We start from the raw sequence: 18,005 nt of genomic DNA, 5'->3' as shown, positions 1-18,005 counted from the left end.
CAGAGCTGGCAATGGGTTCTCTCCAGCCACACATATTTTAGCCAGTATCACCCATATGGATCTGAAACACAGGGCCCACATTCTTTTCTTAGGATGCAAGGACAGGCTCAGCCTTAGGAAGACATATGCTGTGAGGCACTGACACATCTGTTATGAAATCCTTCTGAGAAGGAAGGATGGAATAATGAGGTGGATTTGCTTTCTAGCCTTGTCTCGGGATGTCAGTCCCTGAAGCAAGAGTTGCTGACTAAGAAGCAGTGCTTGGTGCTGGGTTACAGCTCTCACGAGGAGCTGCTTGAACGCCTGTGAAACACTCCACTGATACATAAAGCCCATACAAATAATGCCAGCAAAGTATAGAACCACTAATTAATGCCCCTGATTTTGAACTGAAAGAGTCCTGCTCTAGCTGGAAATGTTTCAGTCATAAGAACCACCATTATCATAGAATCATAGAATCAACCAGGTTGGAAGAGACCTCCAAGATCATCCAGTCCAACCTACCACTCAGCCCTGCCCAATCAACTAGTCCATGGCACTAAGTGCCTCATCCAGTCTTTTCTTGAACTTCTCCAGGGATTGCAAGTTTCATCAAGCAGATTTTTTTTTTCTTAGGAAAAGTGGCTGCTGATCCAAGAATCTCAGCATGGTGGGGGCTGGAAGAGATCTTGGGAGACCGCCCAGTCCGACTCCCATGCTAAAGCAGCAGCACTCGCAGGAGCTTGTCCAGGGTCACAATGTCTAGGGGCATTTGGAATCCCTCCAGAGAAGGAGACTCCACAATATCTCTGGGCAGCCTGCTCCAGGGCTCCAGCACCCTCACGTCAAAGAAGTTCTTCCTCCTGTTCAGGTGGAACCTCCTGGGTTCCGGTTTGTGCCCATTGCCCCTTGTCCTGTCACTGAATAACACTGACAAGAGCAGCCCCATCCTCTTGCCCCGGCCCTTTAGCTCTTGCTGAGCATTGATCACATCCCCTCTCAGTCTGTTGTTCTCCAGGCTCAACAGCCCTAGGGCCTTTCCTTGTCAGGAGATGCTCCTAGATATGGTCACACCAGCTGTGTATATCTGCCCTGTTTCTATCCCTGCACTGAATGAGTGTGAAAGCCAAGTTGTTGGTCTTTGTGTTTCCAGTGCTGACTCAAGTTGTGCCACACTTCCTGCTGTTGTGCCAGAATAGGGACTATCAACCCACCCAACAGTCTGAGGGTGCTCCTGGGCCCCTCTGGATGCTGACTGCTTCAAACAGCATGCAGCTTGTGTACAGGGTCATTCAGCCATCTGGCTGAGCCCACTCCTAGGTGGCTTTCTGCAGTGTGACAGGAAGCTGCCTGCAAAAGTGGCTCGGTGCACTGCTGTCTGGCCCAAAGACATCAAAGGAAATGAGAGAAAAGTGACCTCTAGCATTCGGTGCAAAAGTAAGAGTGTAACCTCTTTTCATCCTGTTGTGCTTTTAAAGCTTCAACACAGCCAAAAAAAGGATTGATCATCGACAAGTGTGAAGCAAAGGATAAAAAAAGAATCTGTGTGAAGGGTCAGAAACCCATCCTTAAATAAAGCTGCTTTCTGCTGCTGAAACAACAGCAAGGGATGAAGTCATCAGCAGACGCCAGCAGCAATTGCCTGTTGTGCTGTTCTGTGAATCACCCTACAGTAACCTGTAATTTCCCCATGCCAAATGCCCAATTTCAATGCAGGGATAAGTGAGAGGGAGGAGAGCACTTTCAGTTGAATCATTCACATACCTAAGTGTCAACAGGTACTGTCAAGCAAAAAAGAGTATGAATCAGGCATATCTCAGAGCTCGTTTTGAGGAGGGCCTCCTTGCAGAAGAGAATCGTTGAATGGTTTGGGTTGGAAGTGATCTTAAAAATCATCCAGTTCCAACTCAATGCCATGGGCTACGTGTGCCACAGATCCTGAGCAAAGACTTCAGCAAACCATGTGTGGAGGCAGTGGGGAACCCATTCCTGGTACCCAATAGCTGGCACCTAATGAGCTGTCTGCTTCCAGCACCTGAGTCCTTCAAAGTCACATTTGCTGTTGTTTCCCAGCTCTCATCTACTGTTAGGAGGGACACTGCATCAATTAACTCTGAAGTAGCTCCCTGGGACTACTTTAACTACAGAGCAGAACTGTTGATACAGAGCTTAACAGTCACATCTGTTTGGATACCTCCAGAGCACATTTAAGACTGATTAAAGTCTATGGATCTAAGTTACTTTCTCCTGCTGCTGCCTCTCTTTGTCTTCAGTATCTTAAAATCTCCAAACCCTCACAAAACGACACTGGTCTTTAGTGCAAGGGAACAGAGTTTGGGTTTAATACAACACTGTGGCCTTGTAAGTTCAGCTCCTGAAGGTGCTGATGCTAGGAGAGCCAGTGATCTTGTCCTGCACTCAAGACATACAGACACTTACAGCCACATTGAAATAATAGTCTGTCAGGCTTTATCACAGAATCACAGAATGCTGGGCTTGGAAGGGACCTCTGCAGATGGAGTCCAACACCCTTGCCAAAGCAGGATCACCTAGGACAGATCACACAAGAACATGTCCAGAAGGGTCTCAAAAGTCTCCAGAGAAGGAGACTCCACAATCTCTCTGGGCAGCCTGCTCCAGGGGTCCAGCAGTCTCACACCAAAGAAGTTTCTCCTCACTGAGGTGGAACTTACTGTGTCCTAGTTTGTATCCATTGCCCCTTATTCTGTCACAGGACATCACTGAAATGAGACTTTCCTCTTGACACCCACCCCTCAGATAGTTAAAGACATTGATAAGATCTCTTCTCACTCCTCTACAGACTAAACAGCCCCAAGTCCTCTCAGCCTTTCCTCATCAGACAGATGTTCCAGTCCCTTCATCACCCTCATAGCCTCTGTTGGACTCTCTCTAGTATACCCATGACCTTCTTGAAGTGGGGAGCTCTGAACTAGATGTGATACTCCAGGTGTGGTCTTACCAGGGTAGAGTAGAGGGGGAGAAGAACCTCCCTTGATCTAATTAATGCACCCCAGTAGACCACTGGCATTCTTGGCCACAAAGGCAGACTGCTGTCCAATAGATAACTTACTGACCACCAGGACTCCAAGGTCCTTATCCATGGACCTGCTTTCTGGCAGGTTAACCTCTAATTGGTACTGGTGTCTGGTGGTGTTCCTCTCCAGGTGCAGGACTCTACAGTCATTCCTGTGGAACCTCATAAGGTCCCTGTTTGCCCAGTTCTGCAGCCTGTCCAGCTCTCTCTGGATGGCAGCACAGGCCGATGGTGCAGCAGCCAATCTCAGTTTGGCATCATAAGTAAACTTGCTAAGGGTCCACTCTATCCCTTCATCCAGGTTGGCTTCCAGCAGCAGTTGTGGCTCTGCTAAGGAGCAAGTGCCTTTCTAAAGTGCCTTTCAAATAACAGAGCAGGGAAAAACCACTCAGCTCTGCTCCCCACAGCATAAGCTGACCTGACCCGACCCTCTACCCTCCATATGTGCTCTGGGGATGAATTGTAATGTTCAAAGCAACTGTGGGTGCATTTTAAAATGTCTCTTAATTCTTACTGTGAAATCTTCTTTCTAACAGCTCTCACACCTTTTTAAAAGCATGAAACCATGATTTTGTGGAGAAAAAAGCAGTTCCTCTACCTGCTGTAGGCAGTGATGGCTTGGGGTGAGAATAGATCTGGTATACATGTGTCAGCAGGGGAAAAATGGGGGATTCTGGAAGACATGACACTAGTGTGTATGGTATGGATGAGTCATTGAGTCTGTCTCACCACTAGCACAGGCAATTGTAGAATCAAAGAACAGTTTGGGTTGAAGGTACCTTAAAGATCAGCTAGTAGCAACCCCCTTGCCATGGACAAGGACACCTCCCACTAGCCTAGCTTACTTAAGGTTCATCCAACCTGAACACCTCTAAGGAGGGAGCATCCACAACCTCTCTGGGCAGCCTGCTTCAGTGTTTCCCCACCCTCACTGGAAAGGATTTTTTCCTAATCTCCAGTCTCAATCTTATTGCCCTCTTCCAGCTCAATACCATTGCTCCTCATCCTGTCACTCCAATTCCCGGTATAAAGTCCCTCCCCAGCTCTCCTGTAGCCTCTTTCAAGTGCTGGAAAGCTGCTCTAGGTCTCCCTGGAGCCTTCTCTTCTCCAGGCTGAACAGCCCCAACTCTCACAACTTGTTCCCACAGAGAAGGTTCTCCAACCCTCTGATCATCTTTGAGGCCTCCTCTGGACCCACTCCAACTCCAGTTTCATGTCCTTGTTGTGCTGAAGCTTAAAGGCTGTGCTGCACTCTGCAGTTTGACAGAGTAAGGCAGAAAATCTTTTCACCCAAAGAGCCTTCCTTAGAATTTCAGCTAAGCAGCAAACCCTAAACAATCTGTGCTTCTCCAGCTGATGTTCTGGAGGGCTCCACCGTGACAGGAAATGCTAATTCAATGGCTCAAAACAGCCTCACGTTGCTCATGTAACAGGCTTTTGAAAATGTAATTTAACATAATGGAAATTTCCTAGAAAGGTTGATATTAATTTGCAAAATAAATGATGATCATCCATTTAAATTAAACCCACAGCAGTCCATTCATCAGCACATAATGCAAACTTCTCTTCTCCAGACAGACACCATAATTTATAGAGCACAAAGCCAGCCGGCAGTGTAAGAGCTCTGCTGCAGGCAGCAGCACTGCTGCCTTAGTTAAGGAAATGCCAACTGATTAAAATGTTCTCATGGCTCATAAAGTGCTTGAGAGGGAGCTTTGACAGCCCTGGGACAAATGTGGTGCAGCCCAGTGCCCCTGCAGCTTGTGCTTGGTGTTCAAATCAAGAAGACTGTGTCCAGCAGATGGGGAGAGGTTCTCTCCTCTCTACTCTGCCCTGGGGAGGCCCCACCTGGAATATTACAACCAGTTCTGGGCTCCCCAGTTCAGGAGAGACAGGGATCTGCTGGAGAGAGTCCAATGGAGGCCTACAAGGATGATGAAGGGACTGGAGCACTGCCTGATGAGGAAAGGCTGAGAGCCCTGGGGCTGGTTAGGCTGGACAGAAGACAGAGAGGGGATCGGATCAATGTCTATCAATATCTGAGGGCTGAAGATCAGGGAGGAAGGGACAGGAACAGCCTCTGCTTACTTTGCCTTGGGATAGAGTAAGGGGCAATGGATGCAAACTGCAGCACAGGAACTTCCATCTCAACATGAGGAAGAATTTCCTTACTGGAAGGCTGACAGAGCACTGGAATAGGCTATTCAGAGAGGTTGTGGAGCCTCCTTCTCTGGAGACTTTCCATCCCAGTATGGATGTGTTCCTGTGTGACCTGTGCTAGATTCTCTGGTCCTGCCTTGGCAGAGGAGTTGGACTTGAAGATCTGCAGGGTCCCTTCCAACCCCTAACAACCTTTGATCCTGTGATTCTGTAAACTCAAGCAAGGGTGCTGTGCACCCCAGGAAAGAGATAGCAATGGCATGTCCATCTGCTGATAGCCATGTCATAGAAGTCCTGTAGGGTGTTCTTACATGCCCATATTGCACTGGGATAATTGAGGTTTCTACTGGGCTTGTACCATCTCCAGGGATGGTATGAGCTCCATCCACTGAAAAAGGACCTGCGAGAATCTAGCCACAGGTGAGACGAGAGAGAAGCAGACAACCACATTAATTGGGAATGATCTTTAAGATCATCAAGTCTAATCATTCTCTAACTCTACTAAGTCTGGGGCTAAATCATGGCCTTCAGCACCAGATCTCTGCTACTTTTAAACACCTTCAATCTGGCGATTCAGCCACCTCTATGGGGCTGCCCGTTCCAGTCTTTGAGATCTCTTTCAAGGAAGAAGTTTCTCCTGATGTCCAACCTAAACCTCCTCTGGTACTACTTGAAGCCATTTCCTCTTATCCTGTTGCTTGTTTCCAGGGAGGAGACCAGCTCCAACCTCCTTTCAAGTAGTTATAGAAAGCAATGAAGTCTCCTCTCCCCTCAGGCTCCTCTTCTCCAGACCAAATTACCCCGGTTTCCTCAGATGCTCCTCACCAGCCCTGTTCTCCAGACCTTTCACCAGCTTCGTTGCCCTCTTTGGACAGGCACCAGCCCCTCAATGTCTTTCTTAGAGCAAGGGCTGTGTGAGAGAAACAAAACCTCAGCCTCTCTATTACCTCAGAACAGAGCAGAAAGGTTATGGATGGTTCAGAGAGGAGCAGTGCAGGGTGCAGCACCTGACCTGGTTGTCAATGACAGATATTAGCATGTGCCAAACGAATTTCATTTACAGCCACAGCTGGGAGCAAAGAAATCTACATCACTGTGGGCTGTTCAAACCAGCACTTGAGTGGTGAGGCAGCAAAGCCATTAATTATGCATTGATTTTAGCAGGCATGTTTGCTCAAATAGCGCACAACTGTGGATTTTTTCCCCCCTGTTCTAAAGCATCTGTTGAATATTTACACCCAGCTTCTGAATAGAAGCTCATTTGTTTCTTCTTGGCTTGAAGCACAGGCAGAGAAGTTAACATCTGTTTGCAAAAGGCCACATAATCAGAGTGTAGCCTGCAGACTACACTGGTTACAGAGAGGCTGGAGGCAGAGAAGATGACTTGCCTGGTTGCAATCAGAAAAGCGGTGGTGAGGCCACATTTTGAGTAGTGAGTTCAGTTTTAGGGCCCTCACTACAAGAAAGACATTGAGGTCTTGGCTGTTAAAGGTCTTTTCCAACTGAAATTATTATAATTCCATGATTCTAAGAATCCTTACTGAACTGCCTTCAGTTCTGGTGTCTCCAGCAGAAGAAGGACACAGAGCTGTTGGAGTGAGTCCAGGAGAGGCCACAAAGATGATGCAAGGGCTGGAGCATCTCTACTGTGAGGACAGGCTGAGGGAGCTGGGGGTGTTCAGCCTGGAGAAGATTCTGGGGGACCTTAGAGCTGCCTTCCAAAACCTGAAGAGATCCTCCAGGAAGGCTGCAGAGGGACTTCTCCTGAGGGTGTCTAGAGATAGGACAAAGGGGAACATTTTGAAGCTGAGGAAGAGTAGGTTCAGACTGGAGCTAAGGAAGAAGTTCTTCAGTATGAGGGTGGTAAGACTCTGGCATAGGCTGCCCAGGGAGGTTGTGGATGCCTCCCTCCTGGGGGTGTTCAAGGCCAGGTTGGATGAGGCCTTGAGCAGTCAAGTTTAGTTGAGAGGTGTCCCTGCCCAAAGCAGGGGAATTGGAGTAGATGACCTCAAAAGTCCCTTCCAACCTGAGCCATTCTGTGATTCCATGATTGTATGGTAGATTCATGTATTTGTTTTGTAGAAAAAATTCCAGAGAAAGAAAATATTGCCCAACCCATAACTGCCAAAATTACCTTCAAGGGTCTCTTCCAAACAGAGGCTGCCTTTGATTCTGTGATTCTTTGTGGCTTTTCATATATGACTCTCTAGTATCAGGTAACAGGAGGAGAAGAAATGGCCTGAAATTGTGCCAGGACAGGTTTGGGTTGGAGATCAGGAACAATTTCTTTGCTTCAAGAGCAGTCAGAGATTGGAAAAAGCTGCCCAGGGAGGTGGTGGAGTCACCATCTCGGAGGTGGTCAAGAAATGTGTGGCCATGGCACTTGAGGACATGGTTTAATGGTCATGGTGGTGTGTGATGGTTTGGGTGTTACCTGCCCCCCCACTTTGGAAATCACCCAGACTAGCACTTCAAACTAGCACATGGTGTTTGGTTGATGGTTGGAGTCTGTGATCTTGGATGTCTTTTCAAGCTGAAACAGTTCTATGATCCTATGATTCCATGAACGCTGTATATTGCTGGCTAAAGCAGAAGATAAGTGGAGAGCAACTTTCTCTTCCTCTTTCTGGTTCTTACAGGACAATCTGTACATGAGCTAACCCAACAGCAAGAAGGAGGAGCTATTCCATGAATATCAGCCTGTAAGAAACAGAGGCCCCTTCTGCACTGAATATGTCAACTCTCGTTGATTTTAGCAGTGGCTGAGGAAGTGCAGCTCCTTGCTAGGCACTGAGTAATTCCTGTCCAGCTCTGGAGAAAGCCTGTGCCTGGAACGTGAGGGCAGAGCTGCTGAAAAGAGAGACCTCCGAAACTGCTGAAGCTAAGGGAATATTAAATCAGTGGGAACATATTTGGGGAAGTGATGATCAGACAGGAATAAACCAGGGGATGTAAAACTGATGTGACATTTGCAAATGATGTTTTCTAGTCAGGATTCAAATATCTGTTACATGGAACTCTAATAAAGTTGATGCCCTCTCAGTGCTATATAAATCTCGAGGTGAAGACAGGTTTAATCCCATTAAATATTTGTCAGGCTTTAATGCAGTAGATGATGGAAGAAGCACAATGGGGTCTGGCATTACAATTATCCTGTTTTAACAAACGTCACTGCCCATAGCTTCAGAAAGAATTTTGCCTGAGATAGGACTGGGTGACTGGACTTTAGAGTTCATCTAGTTCTGCTTCTAGTTCTGCTATTATCTGTAAACCAGCCTGGTGTCCTCACTGAGGGTGTCCAATGGAAATTATAGAATCACAGAATGGTTTGGCTTGGAAAGGACATTAAAGATCATCCAGTTCCAACCTACTGCCATAGGCAGGGACAACTACTACTAGACCAGGTTGCTCAAGGCCTCATCCAACCTCCCTTTCAATATTTTCAGGCTTGGAGCCTCGACAACTTCTCTGGGCAACCTGTTCCAGTGCCTCACCACCCTTCTTATGGGGAAGAACTTCCTAATGTCTGACCTCAATCCAGCTTCTTCCAGTTTGAAGCCATCACCCCTCATCCTGTCACTCCATGCCTTTGTCAAAAGTCCCTCTCCAGCTCTCCTGCAGCCCCCTTCATACCTTTTATATCTTGCAATGAAGGCCTCCTGTTCCTTATGTCCTAAGTGCCCATCAGTAAGATAAAACAGACTTCAGACAACAGCATTTGACTGACAAATGAAGAAAGATGCTTCACCAGCCAGGAAATAAACTCCTGAACTTTGCTGTAACAGGAGTATTTCCATGGCCTTCCTTTTAACAGAAACATGGCAATGTGACCTCCTGTTCTGTAGGTTTTCTTCTCTTCAAGAGCAGAATATGCTCTGCAGCCCCCCCAGAGTTAGAAAGCTGCTGCCGAAGCCAGCTGCCATCACTGAGATGGGCTCTGCAGTCCCTTTGAGTCAAAACTGGTAGCATAGGGAACACCTGGCTCCCAGTTTGCTTCTACACTTCACATTCTTCTGTCATCCCAATGCTTTGGCCAAGCAAAAGAAGAGATTAAAGCACTTCTGAGCTCTACAAAAGCAAGAACAGTCTTCCATGCCACACAAGAACACAGGATGGATGAGACATTATTTCATTTACACACCTGCATTTACACTTGGGATGTGAGGGCATTCTCCTGCAGTTCTGTCAAAAGTATCACAACACCACAAATGGGAAATGCCTTTTAAGAACACTCCACTGCTCTCTCCCCAGAAGTTTATAGCTTCAGGGTCATCACCACCACCATCATCATCTGTGTGGCAATGCAGACACTTGATTGCTTGGAGGTTTTTAAATATAGTGGTCTCTTAATCAGCACTCAGCACTGCGTGAGGCTGTACCTTGGTATCAGGTTCAGTTTTGAGGCCCTCATTCCAAGAAGGATACTGAGGTGCTATAGCAGGCCCAGAGAAGGGCAACAAAGCTGGTGAAGGGTCTGGAGAACAGTGCTGGTGGGGAGCAGCTGAGGGAACGGGGGGTGTTACGTCTGGGGAAGAAGAGACCAAGGGGAGAACTCATTGCTCTCTGCAACTCCCTGAGAGGAGGCTGGAGCCAGGTGGGAGTTAGTCTCCTCTCCCTAGTAACAAGTCACAGGACAAGAGGAAATGGCCTCAAGTTACACCAGAGGAGGTTTAGGTTGGACATCAGGAGAAACTTCTTCCCTTAAAGGGTTCTCAAAGACTGGAACAGGCTGCCCAGGGAAGTGGTCAAATCTTCATCTCTGGAGGTGTTTAAAAGACACAGAAATGTGTTGCTGAGGACCATGGTTTAATCCCAGCCTTGGCAGTGTTAAAGAGTTGTTGGACTGGATGGCCTGAAAGATCTTTTCCAACTGAAACAATTCTATAGAACTAACTACTTCAACCTGAATTAATCCTTATACTTTTATTATCCACTTGTTTGAATCTCTTTGGCTATCGAGCAAGAAACTGCCAGAGCACTGGGGGCATTCTGGTGCTGAGCACCACCAGTAACAGTGCACTGGACAGCTGAAGGGTTTGTGGCTCCACTGCAATACATGCAGTGCACAAAGGTGAAATGACTCTTTGCAACATGCAGCAACTCATCAGGCTTTTGTTGGGTTTTTTTCTTGTGCAGAACAAAAGTTATTTTGGAGAACTTTTACTGCTGCATTGTGCAGGCAGTCATCAGGGGATGTGTTCCCTGTAACAATGGGAGGAAGTCAAATTAAAAATCTGTTATCATAAACTGAAAGTGTTTTGGAAACTCGTGCCAGGTTTCATGTGAAGATAAATGATACCCAGACTATCACAGCATGCATTTTCCCACTGCCAGGCTCTCAGCATCCCATGGAACAGTGGAACAGCTCAGATATGAGTGGTAAACCCATGTGTTTATCAGTTCTTTATAGATTTAGGTCAGCCCTTCCAGGATTTCCAGTTGGAACATGAAGAGGCAAAGTAAAGCCAGCACAGAAAAGCTAATTCACTGCAGCGAGACCAGAGGCACCCTGTGTGACATAGGGAAGCCACTTTTCCTGTTGTTTTTAAAGGAGAAGATGGAATTTTGCATTCTTCCCTGTCTTTGGCACCACACTTGAAGTACAGTATCTGGAGAGGAAGGATGTTGTGAGGCTCAAGGTGCCTGGGTCCCCACAGCTTCCTGAATGATGAGTGAATGAATGAAATTGTTATTTCCTTTCTGCAGAGGGGCACTTAGAGACATGGAACTTCTGGCTCAAAAGAGATCATCACAGAAGGTCAAGTTCTCATCATGTCTCCATGGCTGCCTTCATGTCAGGCTGTATCATGTTCCCTGGTGCAAAGCATGTGTAGCTAGTTTAATACTGATTTAATAATGAGTTACCACTACAGTTCCTCTAGTAACAAAATAAACCCTCAAAACCACAAAGATTCCAAGAGAATTTGGGAGAGTTTCTATGAAACCCACTTGCTTCTGTGCCTCAAGTGGGGCATGTGCAGCAGTGTGCAATGCCCTCTGATATTTTCTAACCAGAAGAGCCTCTCTCCTGTGAGCAGAGATCAGTGGGAGGTTCAGAACTGGACAGACTGGCTTTGTTGGTTAGAATCATAACTTGCCATTGTTGCTACAAAACAGGGAAGCAATTTATGCCCTGAGATAAAAATGGCATTTTGTCTACAAGGCAAAACTCTAAGGAGTCAGGAGGAAGAATCAAAGGAATGACAAACCCATAACTCTGACCAGAAGAAGACCTGAAAGCACAAATTCTATCAGCTGCACAAAAATTAATGATATTCATTAGAGGAGACATTGTTTGATAATGAAGATAACAGTGTCACTGTAACTACTGACTGCCTGCTGAAGTACTGGGAAGGAGCAAATCCCATGGCACCTCTGGAGCAAGCCAAAAGAACATTAATTTCAAGTCCTTTCCAACTTCAAGGACTGTCTGGTGGTTTGCTAGAAATGGGTCTAAACCAGCAATTACATTCTGAGAGTAACACTGTTTTAACTACCAATAATCAGACAAATCTGGCTGCAAGGCAGAATCAGGAACTTAACAGTGGTGCCCTTGCCAGTGCTGGGCTTTGCAGTTAAGAAGTTTTCTCCTAGGACCTAAAATAACCTCACTGACTTATGCACCAAAAAGTGATGCTGCTGCAGCTTCTTATCCCAGGACACACATCATTTTCCTTGTCCCCTATCAGAGGCTTCTCCCCCTTCCAGAAAGTTCATTAGAATGCAGGACCCTTACATCTAGTAGCAATGTCTGTGCATATGCCTGTGTACACTGAGCAACAACTACAGGCTTTGAGGCGGCTGGACAGGTGACAATGAGAAAGGCAAGTTAAGCTCTGAGCACCTGCAGGGAGCATCAGCAAGGACCAAGCGAAACAGGGAGTGGTCCTCTGAAATTCTTCCCTTGTGACACCTTCACTTGTGGGGATTTATGCTGCCATGAACCAGCTGCTTCTTGAGAAGGAGTCAGAGAATAGAATCATAGAATTATTTTGGTTGGGAATTATCTCTAAAATCATCAAGTCTAACTGTTCCCTAACTCTTCTACATCTGGGGCTAAACCATGGCCCTCAGCACCACGTCTCTGCTACTTTTAAACACCTCCAGGGACAGGGATTCAGCCACCTCCCTGGGCAGCCTGTTCCAATCTTTGAGAACCCAATCAGTCAAGAAGTTTCTCCTAATGTCCAACCTAAACCTCCCCTGGTGCAACTTGAGGCCATTTTCTCTTGACCTATCACTTGTTACTAAGTAAAAGAGACCAAACCCAGCTGGCTCTAACCTCCTTTCAGGGAGCTGTAGAGACCAAGAAGGTCTTCCCTCAGTTTCCTCTTGTCCAAACTACACAACCCCAGGACACAGAATCACAGAAAACATCCAGTTGTAAGCCACCTCCAAGCTCATCCAGTTCAAGCTTCAACTCAGCACTGAAGTGTGTTCCTAAGCACCAGGCCCACAGGCTGCTTAAATATCTCCAGGGACTGACTGCAGCACTGCTCTGGGCAGACCATTCCAATGTTTGAAGAAGTATTTCCTAGCATCCAGCCTAAACCTCTCCTGGTGTAGATTCTTATCTCAGATCTAACTTAAATTGCCAGAGACTCAAATATATTTGATAGAACCAATAACAATTTTTTAGACTGCTCTTCCCTCTTCTTTCCCAAAAGAAAGGAATCAGATGTAGAGAGAGAAAAAGGTAAGCACACTCAAATAAATGATCTCACTCTGATTTGGAAGTTAAAAAGAAAAGTTTAACAATAAATTAAAAAGGTATCTGAGGTAGGGAAGTTACAAAGGTATAGGCAAGGGAACACAAATACAAACTGTGTAAATACAACCAGATTTTGATGGTAATGGCTTTGTCTGCCTAGTGGGTGATGGCCATGTGGTAAAACAAAGATAACCAGGAGCAGGATGGTGATGCTGGTAAGGAGGGAGGCAGGGAGCACAGAGAGAGAGAGAACAGGAAGTCCCCCTGCTTTTATAGACCTTTAGACAGGAAGGGGGAGTGGGCTAACCAGGAATCACCTGGCGGCGTTCAGACTCACCCCTGGGGAGGGGTCAAGACCACTTAGGGTCAGGTTCAAGGTTGCTCCCCCTGTGTGGGAGAATTTCTCCCGCAGCAGGGCATGAGCTGTGAACATGAGAACTTGTGATGGGAGAAAGTCCCTGAGCTGGAAGGCACTGTGAGCAACCCATGCACACTTGCTGGGGGCTGGAATCTGCTGGCCCCTGGGGCGGACACAGCTCCAGGGGGCTGACCCTGCCAGCCCCCTGGGGTGGAACCACGGGCTGTTTTGATAAGGGTAACCTATCTGCACCCTGCACGTGGCTTTGGGCCAATCTGTATTGTCCACTTGTGCCAGCCCCAGGCTGGCTGGATACACCTCCTCTGAGCACTACATAAGACACTACATTACCCTAATAAAATTGCACTGATGCACAGAAGCTAGAGTCGACTCGTCAGTGCCCTGATCCGCGTCTCACCAGCCTCCAAACCCCAACACCCCTGGAGGGTTAACCCTGTACAATCCTCTGCTAGATTTGTTTCTAGAGCACGTTGCTGGCTCACAGCCATCCTTCTGTCCACCACGACTCCCTTTCTCCAACACTGCTTTTCATCCAACATGTACTGGTTCATGGAGTTGCTCTTGCCCAGATGCAGGACTCTACCTTTGGCCTTGTTGGATTTCATTTGATTTCTCCCTGCCCAGCTCTCCAGCCTGTCCAGGTCCCTGGAAGTGTTCAAGAAATGCATGGACATGGCACTCTGGGACATGGTTTAAAGGCCATGGTGGGGTTGGGTTGGTGGTTGGACTCAATGATCTTGAAGGTTTTTTTTCCAACAGAAACAACTCTACGGTTCTATGATTTTGTACCTGTGTCTAAATGCTTCACATCTAGGATCACGAAAACATGGCAACTGCTTTACTTCATTCAGGCAAGCACAGAACCTGTTTGCCCATCACAGCACCAGAAACTGATTTGGAAAGGCTTTCAGAAGTCCCCAAACACCACCTTTTGTTTAGACCTCTCTCCCACAGCATGTGGCACTCTAGCACAGCAACACTTCCCAGTGTTCAGATGAAACCATTACCAACAGGCAGTTCAGAATTCCAAGGATATTGTAAAGAACAGGAATACCTTGATGAAGTCATAAAGCAGGATCCATTTCATCCCTGGTTTATGAAGGATTAATAAAATATGCTTGAATAGCAGCAGTTAGAAGCTCATTTTAACAACTTATCAATGCATTTATAATCATCTGCAGCCCTACTCTTATCTCTTACAGGCTAATAGATGCTTTCAATTTGTCACTCAGTGATTGAGCATTCTGACATGCTTCATTTGCCTGCCTCCATTTCTTCTGTGAAACTGGAAATTCTTTGACAGAAAGTGCTCTACAGAAGCTGTTACTTCACAAAAGTACCCTTATTTTCCACCTCTTTCTGTAGATAGTTGGGAAACTTTATGTTCACAGACTTATCAGGGTTGGAAGGGACCTCAAGGATCATCCAGTTACACCCCTCTGCCATGGGCAGGGATACCTCACACTAGATCAGGTTGCTCAGAGCCATATCCAGCCTAGCCTTAAAAACATCCAGGGATGAGGCCTCCACCACCTCCCTGGGCAACCTGTTCAAGTATCTCACCACTTTCATAGTGAAGAACTTCTTCCTAATATCCAATCTGAGTCTGCCCACTTCTAGTTTTGCTCCAGTCCCCCTAGTCCTGCCACTGCTTGGCACCCTAAAAAATCCCTCATCAGCTTTCTTGTAGCCCACTTCAGATACTGGAAGGCATCAATAAGGTCTCCTCAGAGCCTTCTCTTCTCCAAACTCAACAAACTGAATTATTTAATGAATTATTTTCAAGTCCTGATTTAGTAGTTCACTGTACTAGGACTTGAAAATAAGCAAGAGTGGAAGTAGAGGTGGATCATGTCGTTGATGCACTGGGATAAGGGAAGTGTGGTGTAAACCCTGCTAGTAGGATACACTGGTTACAACTGCTCATCAAAATGGATGCAGAACAGAAACATCATCCCGCTCAGGATGATAGCATTTGCAGGGGGAAAAAAAGACAAAAGAAACCTAGGAACTGGCATCACTTTAGCTTTGTGTCTCAGCTCTGTAGTAGGAGAGCAGTCAGAACAGCTGCCAGTTCTCTTAGCAGAGAGCAACACAGGAACAACTCTGAACTTTTCTTCATTACCAGCAGCCTTTTGTCATCGCAGCAAAGTTCCCCAACAGCAGATCAGGTGTCACCATCACAGAGTTAAACGCCCCAGACACAATAGACGTTAGAATTTAGATCCCTGTTTTGTTCTGATTTTCACAATTTGTTCCTACTCCATTCAAGATGCTTTTTGGCAAGTGACTGGTGGCTGTGACCGACTCCTCCTTTCTGAAGCAACCAGCAAATGAGCAGCCTAACACAGGAACTGTAGTTTCAGAACACTCAGTGAGGCAGGCAGAGTATTTTTAGCTTTATACCATCATTTTCCAGTATCCTTGCCCCTTCTGATGTTAGCAGGACTGCAGAGCAGGGCAGAAAGGCTAGATGCTCTGGTTCTCTGCAGCACAGCCTCAGCCTCCCCCCTACACTCTCTACTTTGGAACAGGAATCTTTTCTTCAGTTTGCTCTTGAAGACTCTAAGCTGAAAGAAGAGTTTGAGTGGCTCTTGGCAAACTTGTTTTATTCTAACTTCTACCCAAAGTCCCATTTGAAGACAGAACAACTTAACACTGTTCTTGACTATTCTATTCCACTGTCCTGACCCTACACTCACTGGGAATGGATACTTCTGATAGGAGTAAGTCATTTGAAAAAATGACCTTCAGCTCAAGAACCTCACTGAAGCTCTTTGGAGCTTGCCCAGGATTGCAATTTTCTACCTAGTCACAGCTACAGTGGAAGTGAAAAATAATCTGTACTTGGTGTCATCCCCAGAATTGCAGTGGGGATGGCAAGACAAGAGAAGGCTCCAGGGAGACCTTAAAGCAGCCTTCCAGGATTTGAAGTGGGCTACAGGAGAGCTGGGGAGCGACTTTTGACAGAGGCCTGGAGTGACAGAACGAGGGGTGATGGCTTCAAACTGGAAGAAGCTGGATTGAGATCAGACATTAGGAAGAAATTCTTCCCCATAAGAGTGGTGAGGCTCTGGAACAGGTTGTCCAGAGATGTTGTGAAGGCTCCAAGCCTGAAAGTGTTGCGATACAGGTTGGATGGGGCCTTGAGCAGCCTGGTTGAGCAGAAGGCGTCCCTGCCCATGGCAGGAGGTTGGAAATAGCTGATCTTTAAGGCCCTTCCAACCCAAACCATTCTGTGATCCTGAGAGCACCACCAGCTGTGGCAGTGCAGTCCCATGCTCCCCAATTTGGACGCACTTCATTTCAAACAGCTCCAGTCCAAACTCGAGTTCTAAGTGCTGCTGCTGCAGCATTTCAAGATGCTGCTGAGCTCTGCTTGTGCCCTCCTTCACTAGTACTGAGTTCTCCCAGCAGACTGCAAGGTGCATTCATCTATGTGCTAAATATTCATCCCAGCCACTGACAGTGCGTTTTGCTGAAAGCAGCCTGTGAGGCTGAGGCTTACTGAGGCTTCCTGCCAGCTCCCTCTAATCCACAGGCGATAGGTGCCTCTAAAGAGTGATTAACGGCTGTGGAGACTTCATGTCTGAAGCCCTGGCAGATCCCTGCTCCCCGCATGTGAGTCAGCAGTTCTCACTAAGCAGGATTCGACCACTCAGAACGGATTTCTCTCCTCTCAGTCTTAGCTGCTGCATTGAGGAATTTTATGTAAATGCCCTTGGGCTCCTTGTTTCTCAGTGAGTAGTTTGAGATGCACAAGTGTAGTTTGGGATGTCCTTGGCATTCCCTGATAGGCTGCTATCAGAGCCAGCCATACAGTCCTAGAGATAGAGTCCTGTTTTGATCACCCTCCAATGTTTATGATTAGGAAGGTGAGATCGGTAAGAAACTTCAACAGTCCTCACACACAAATTAATCACACCCAAAGAACACAACATTTACACCCCAAATCAAAACAGAGGAAATGTAAGACCCTGCAAATCTATGCTGAGGAAATGTCTGGGTAAACATCTGCAAGTGAGCAGAGCCAGGAGGATGCTTTCATTTAAACCAGCTAAATCTGAACAGATGAGAACATTGTCACTGATTGCACTGAGAACTGAATTAGAGCTCTGGCAGCTATGGACAGTGCTACAGCTAACTCAGGCTAATGTTGTGTGCTGAAGCACAGAGAATTCTCTGCTATAAAAATATTATCACAGGTATCTGAAATATGGAGTATTACAGATGGTTAAATAATCAGAGTGCATAGCAGAGCATGCTTGAGGAGGGGAGATTAAGCCTGAGGAGGGCAGATTTAGACTGGAGATTAGGAAGACATTCTTTCCAGTGAGGGTGGGGAGACACTGGAACAGGTTGCCCAGGGAGGTTGTGGATGTTCCCTCCCTGGAGGTATTCAAGGTCAGGTTGGATGAGGCCTTGAGCAAGCTGGGCTAGTGGGAGGTGTCCCTGCCCATGGCATTGAGGTTGGAACTACATGATCTTCAAGGTCCCTTCCAACCCAAACCATTCTATGAATCTACAAACATGACACCCACTTCCAGCTCAGAAAACCTGTTTTACTCTACTCAAGGGTATAGCAAGCACCTAGATGTGGCTATTTTATTCTCTAGATCTCAGCCACAAAGACAAATTCCAGGCCCTTGCTTCCAATGCTCACAAACATGAGGCTCTAAAAACAGAAAGGGAAGAGCCCTGGAAGTTTAATAATTTATATG

The 18,005-nt window shown here is 46.6% G+C and overlaps 1 long non-coding RNA gene across 1 annotated transcript in view; it reads right to left on the bottom strand.

Moving 5' to 3' along the window:
* The window catches only part of LOC135182327 (uncharacterized), a 36,013-nt gene that overhangs the window by 10,597 nt on the left and 7,411 nt on the right, over positions 1-18,005 (bottom strand). The gene's annotated exons all lie outside the window — the stretch shown is intronic.

Source organism: Pogoniulus pusillus, chromosome 16, assembly GCF_015220805.1.
Source record: "Pogoniulus pusillus isolate bPogPus1 chromosome 16, bPogPus1.pri, whole genome shotgun sequence".
NCBI classification, from domain to species: domain Eukaryota; kingdom Metazoa; phylum Chordata; class Aves; order Piciformes; family Lybiidae; genus Pogoniulus; species Pogoniulus pusillus.
Note: the sequence above shows the minus strand (reverse complement) of the source record. Positions and strands in the feature narration are given on the sequence as shown.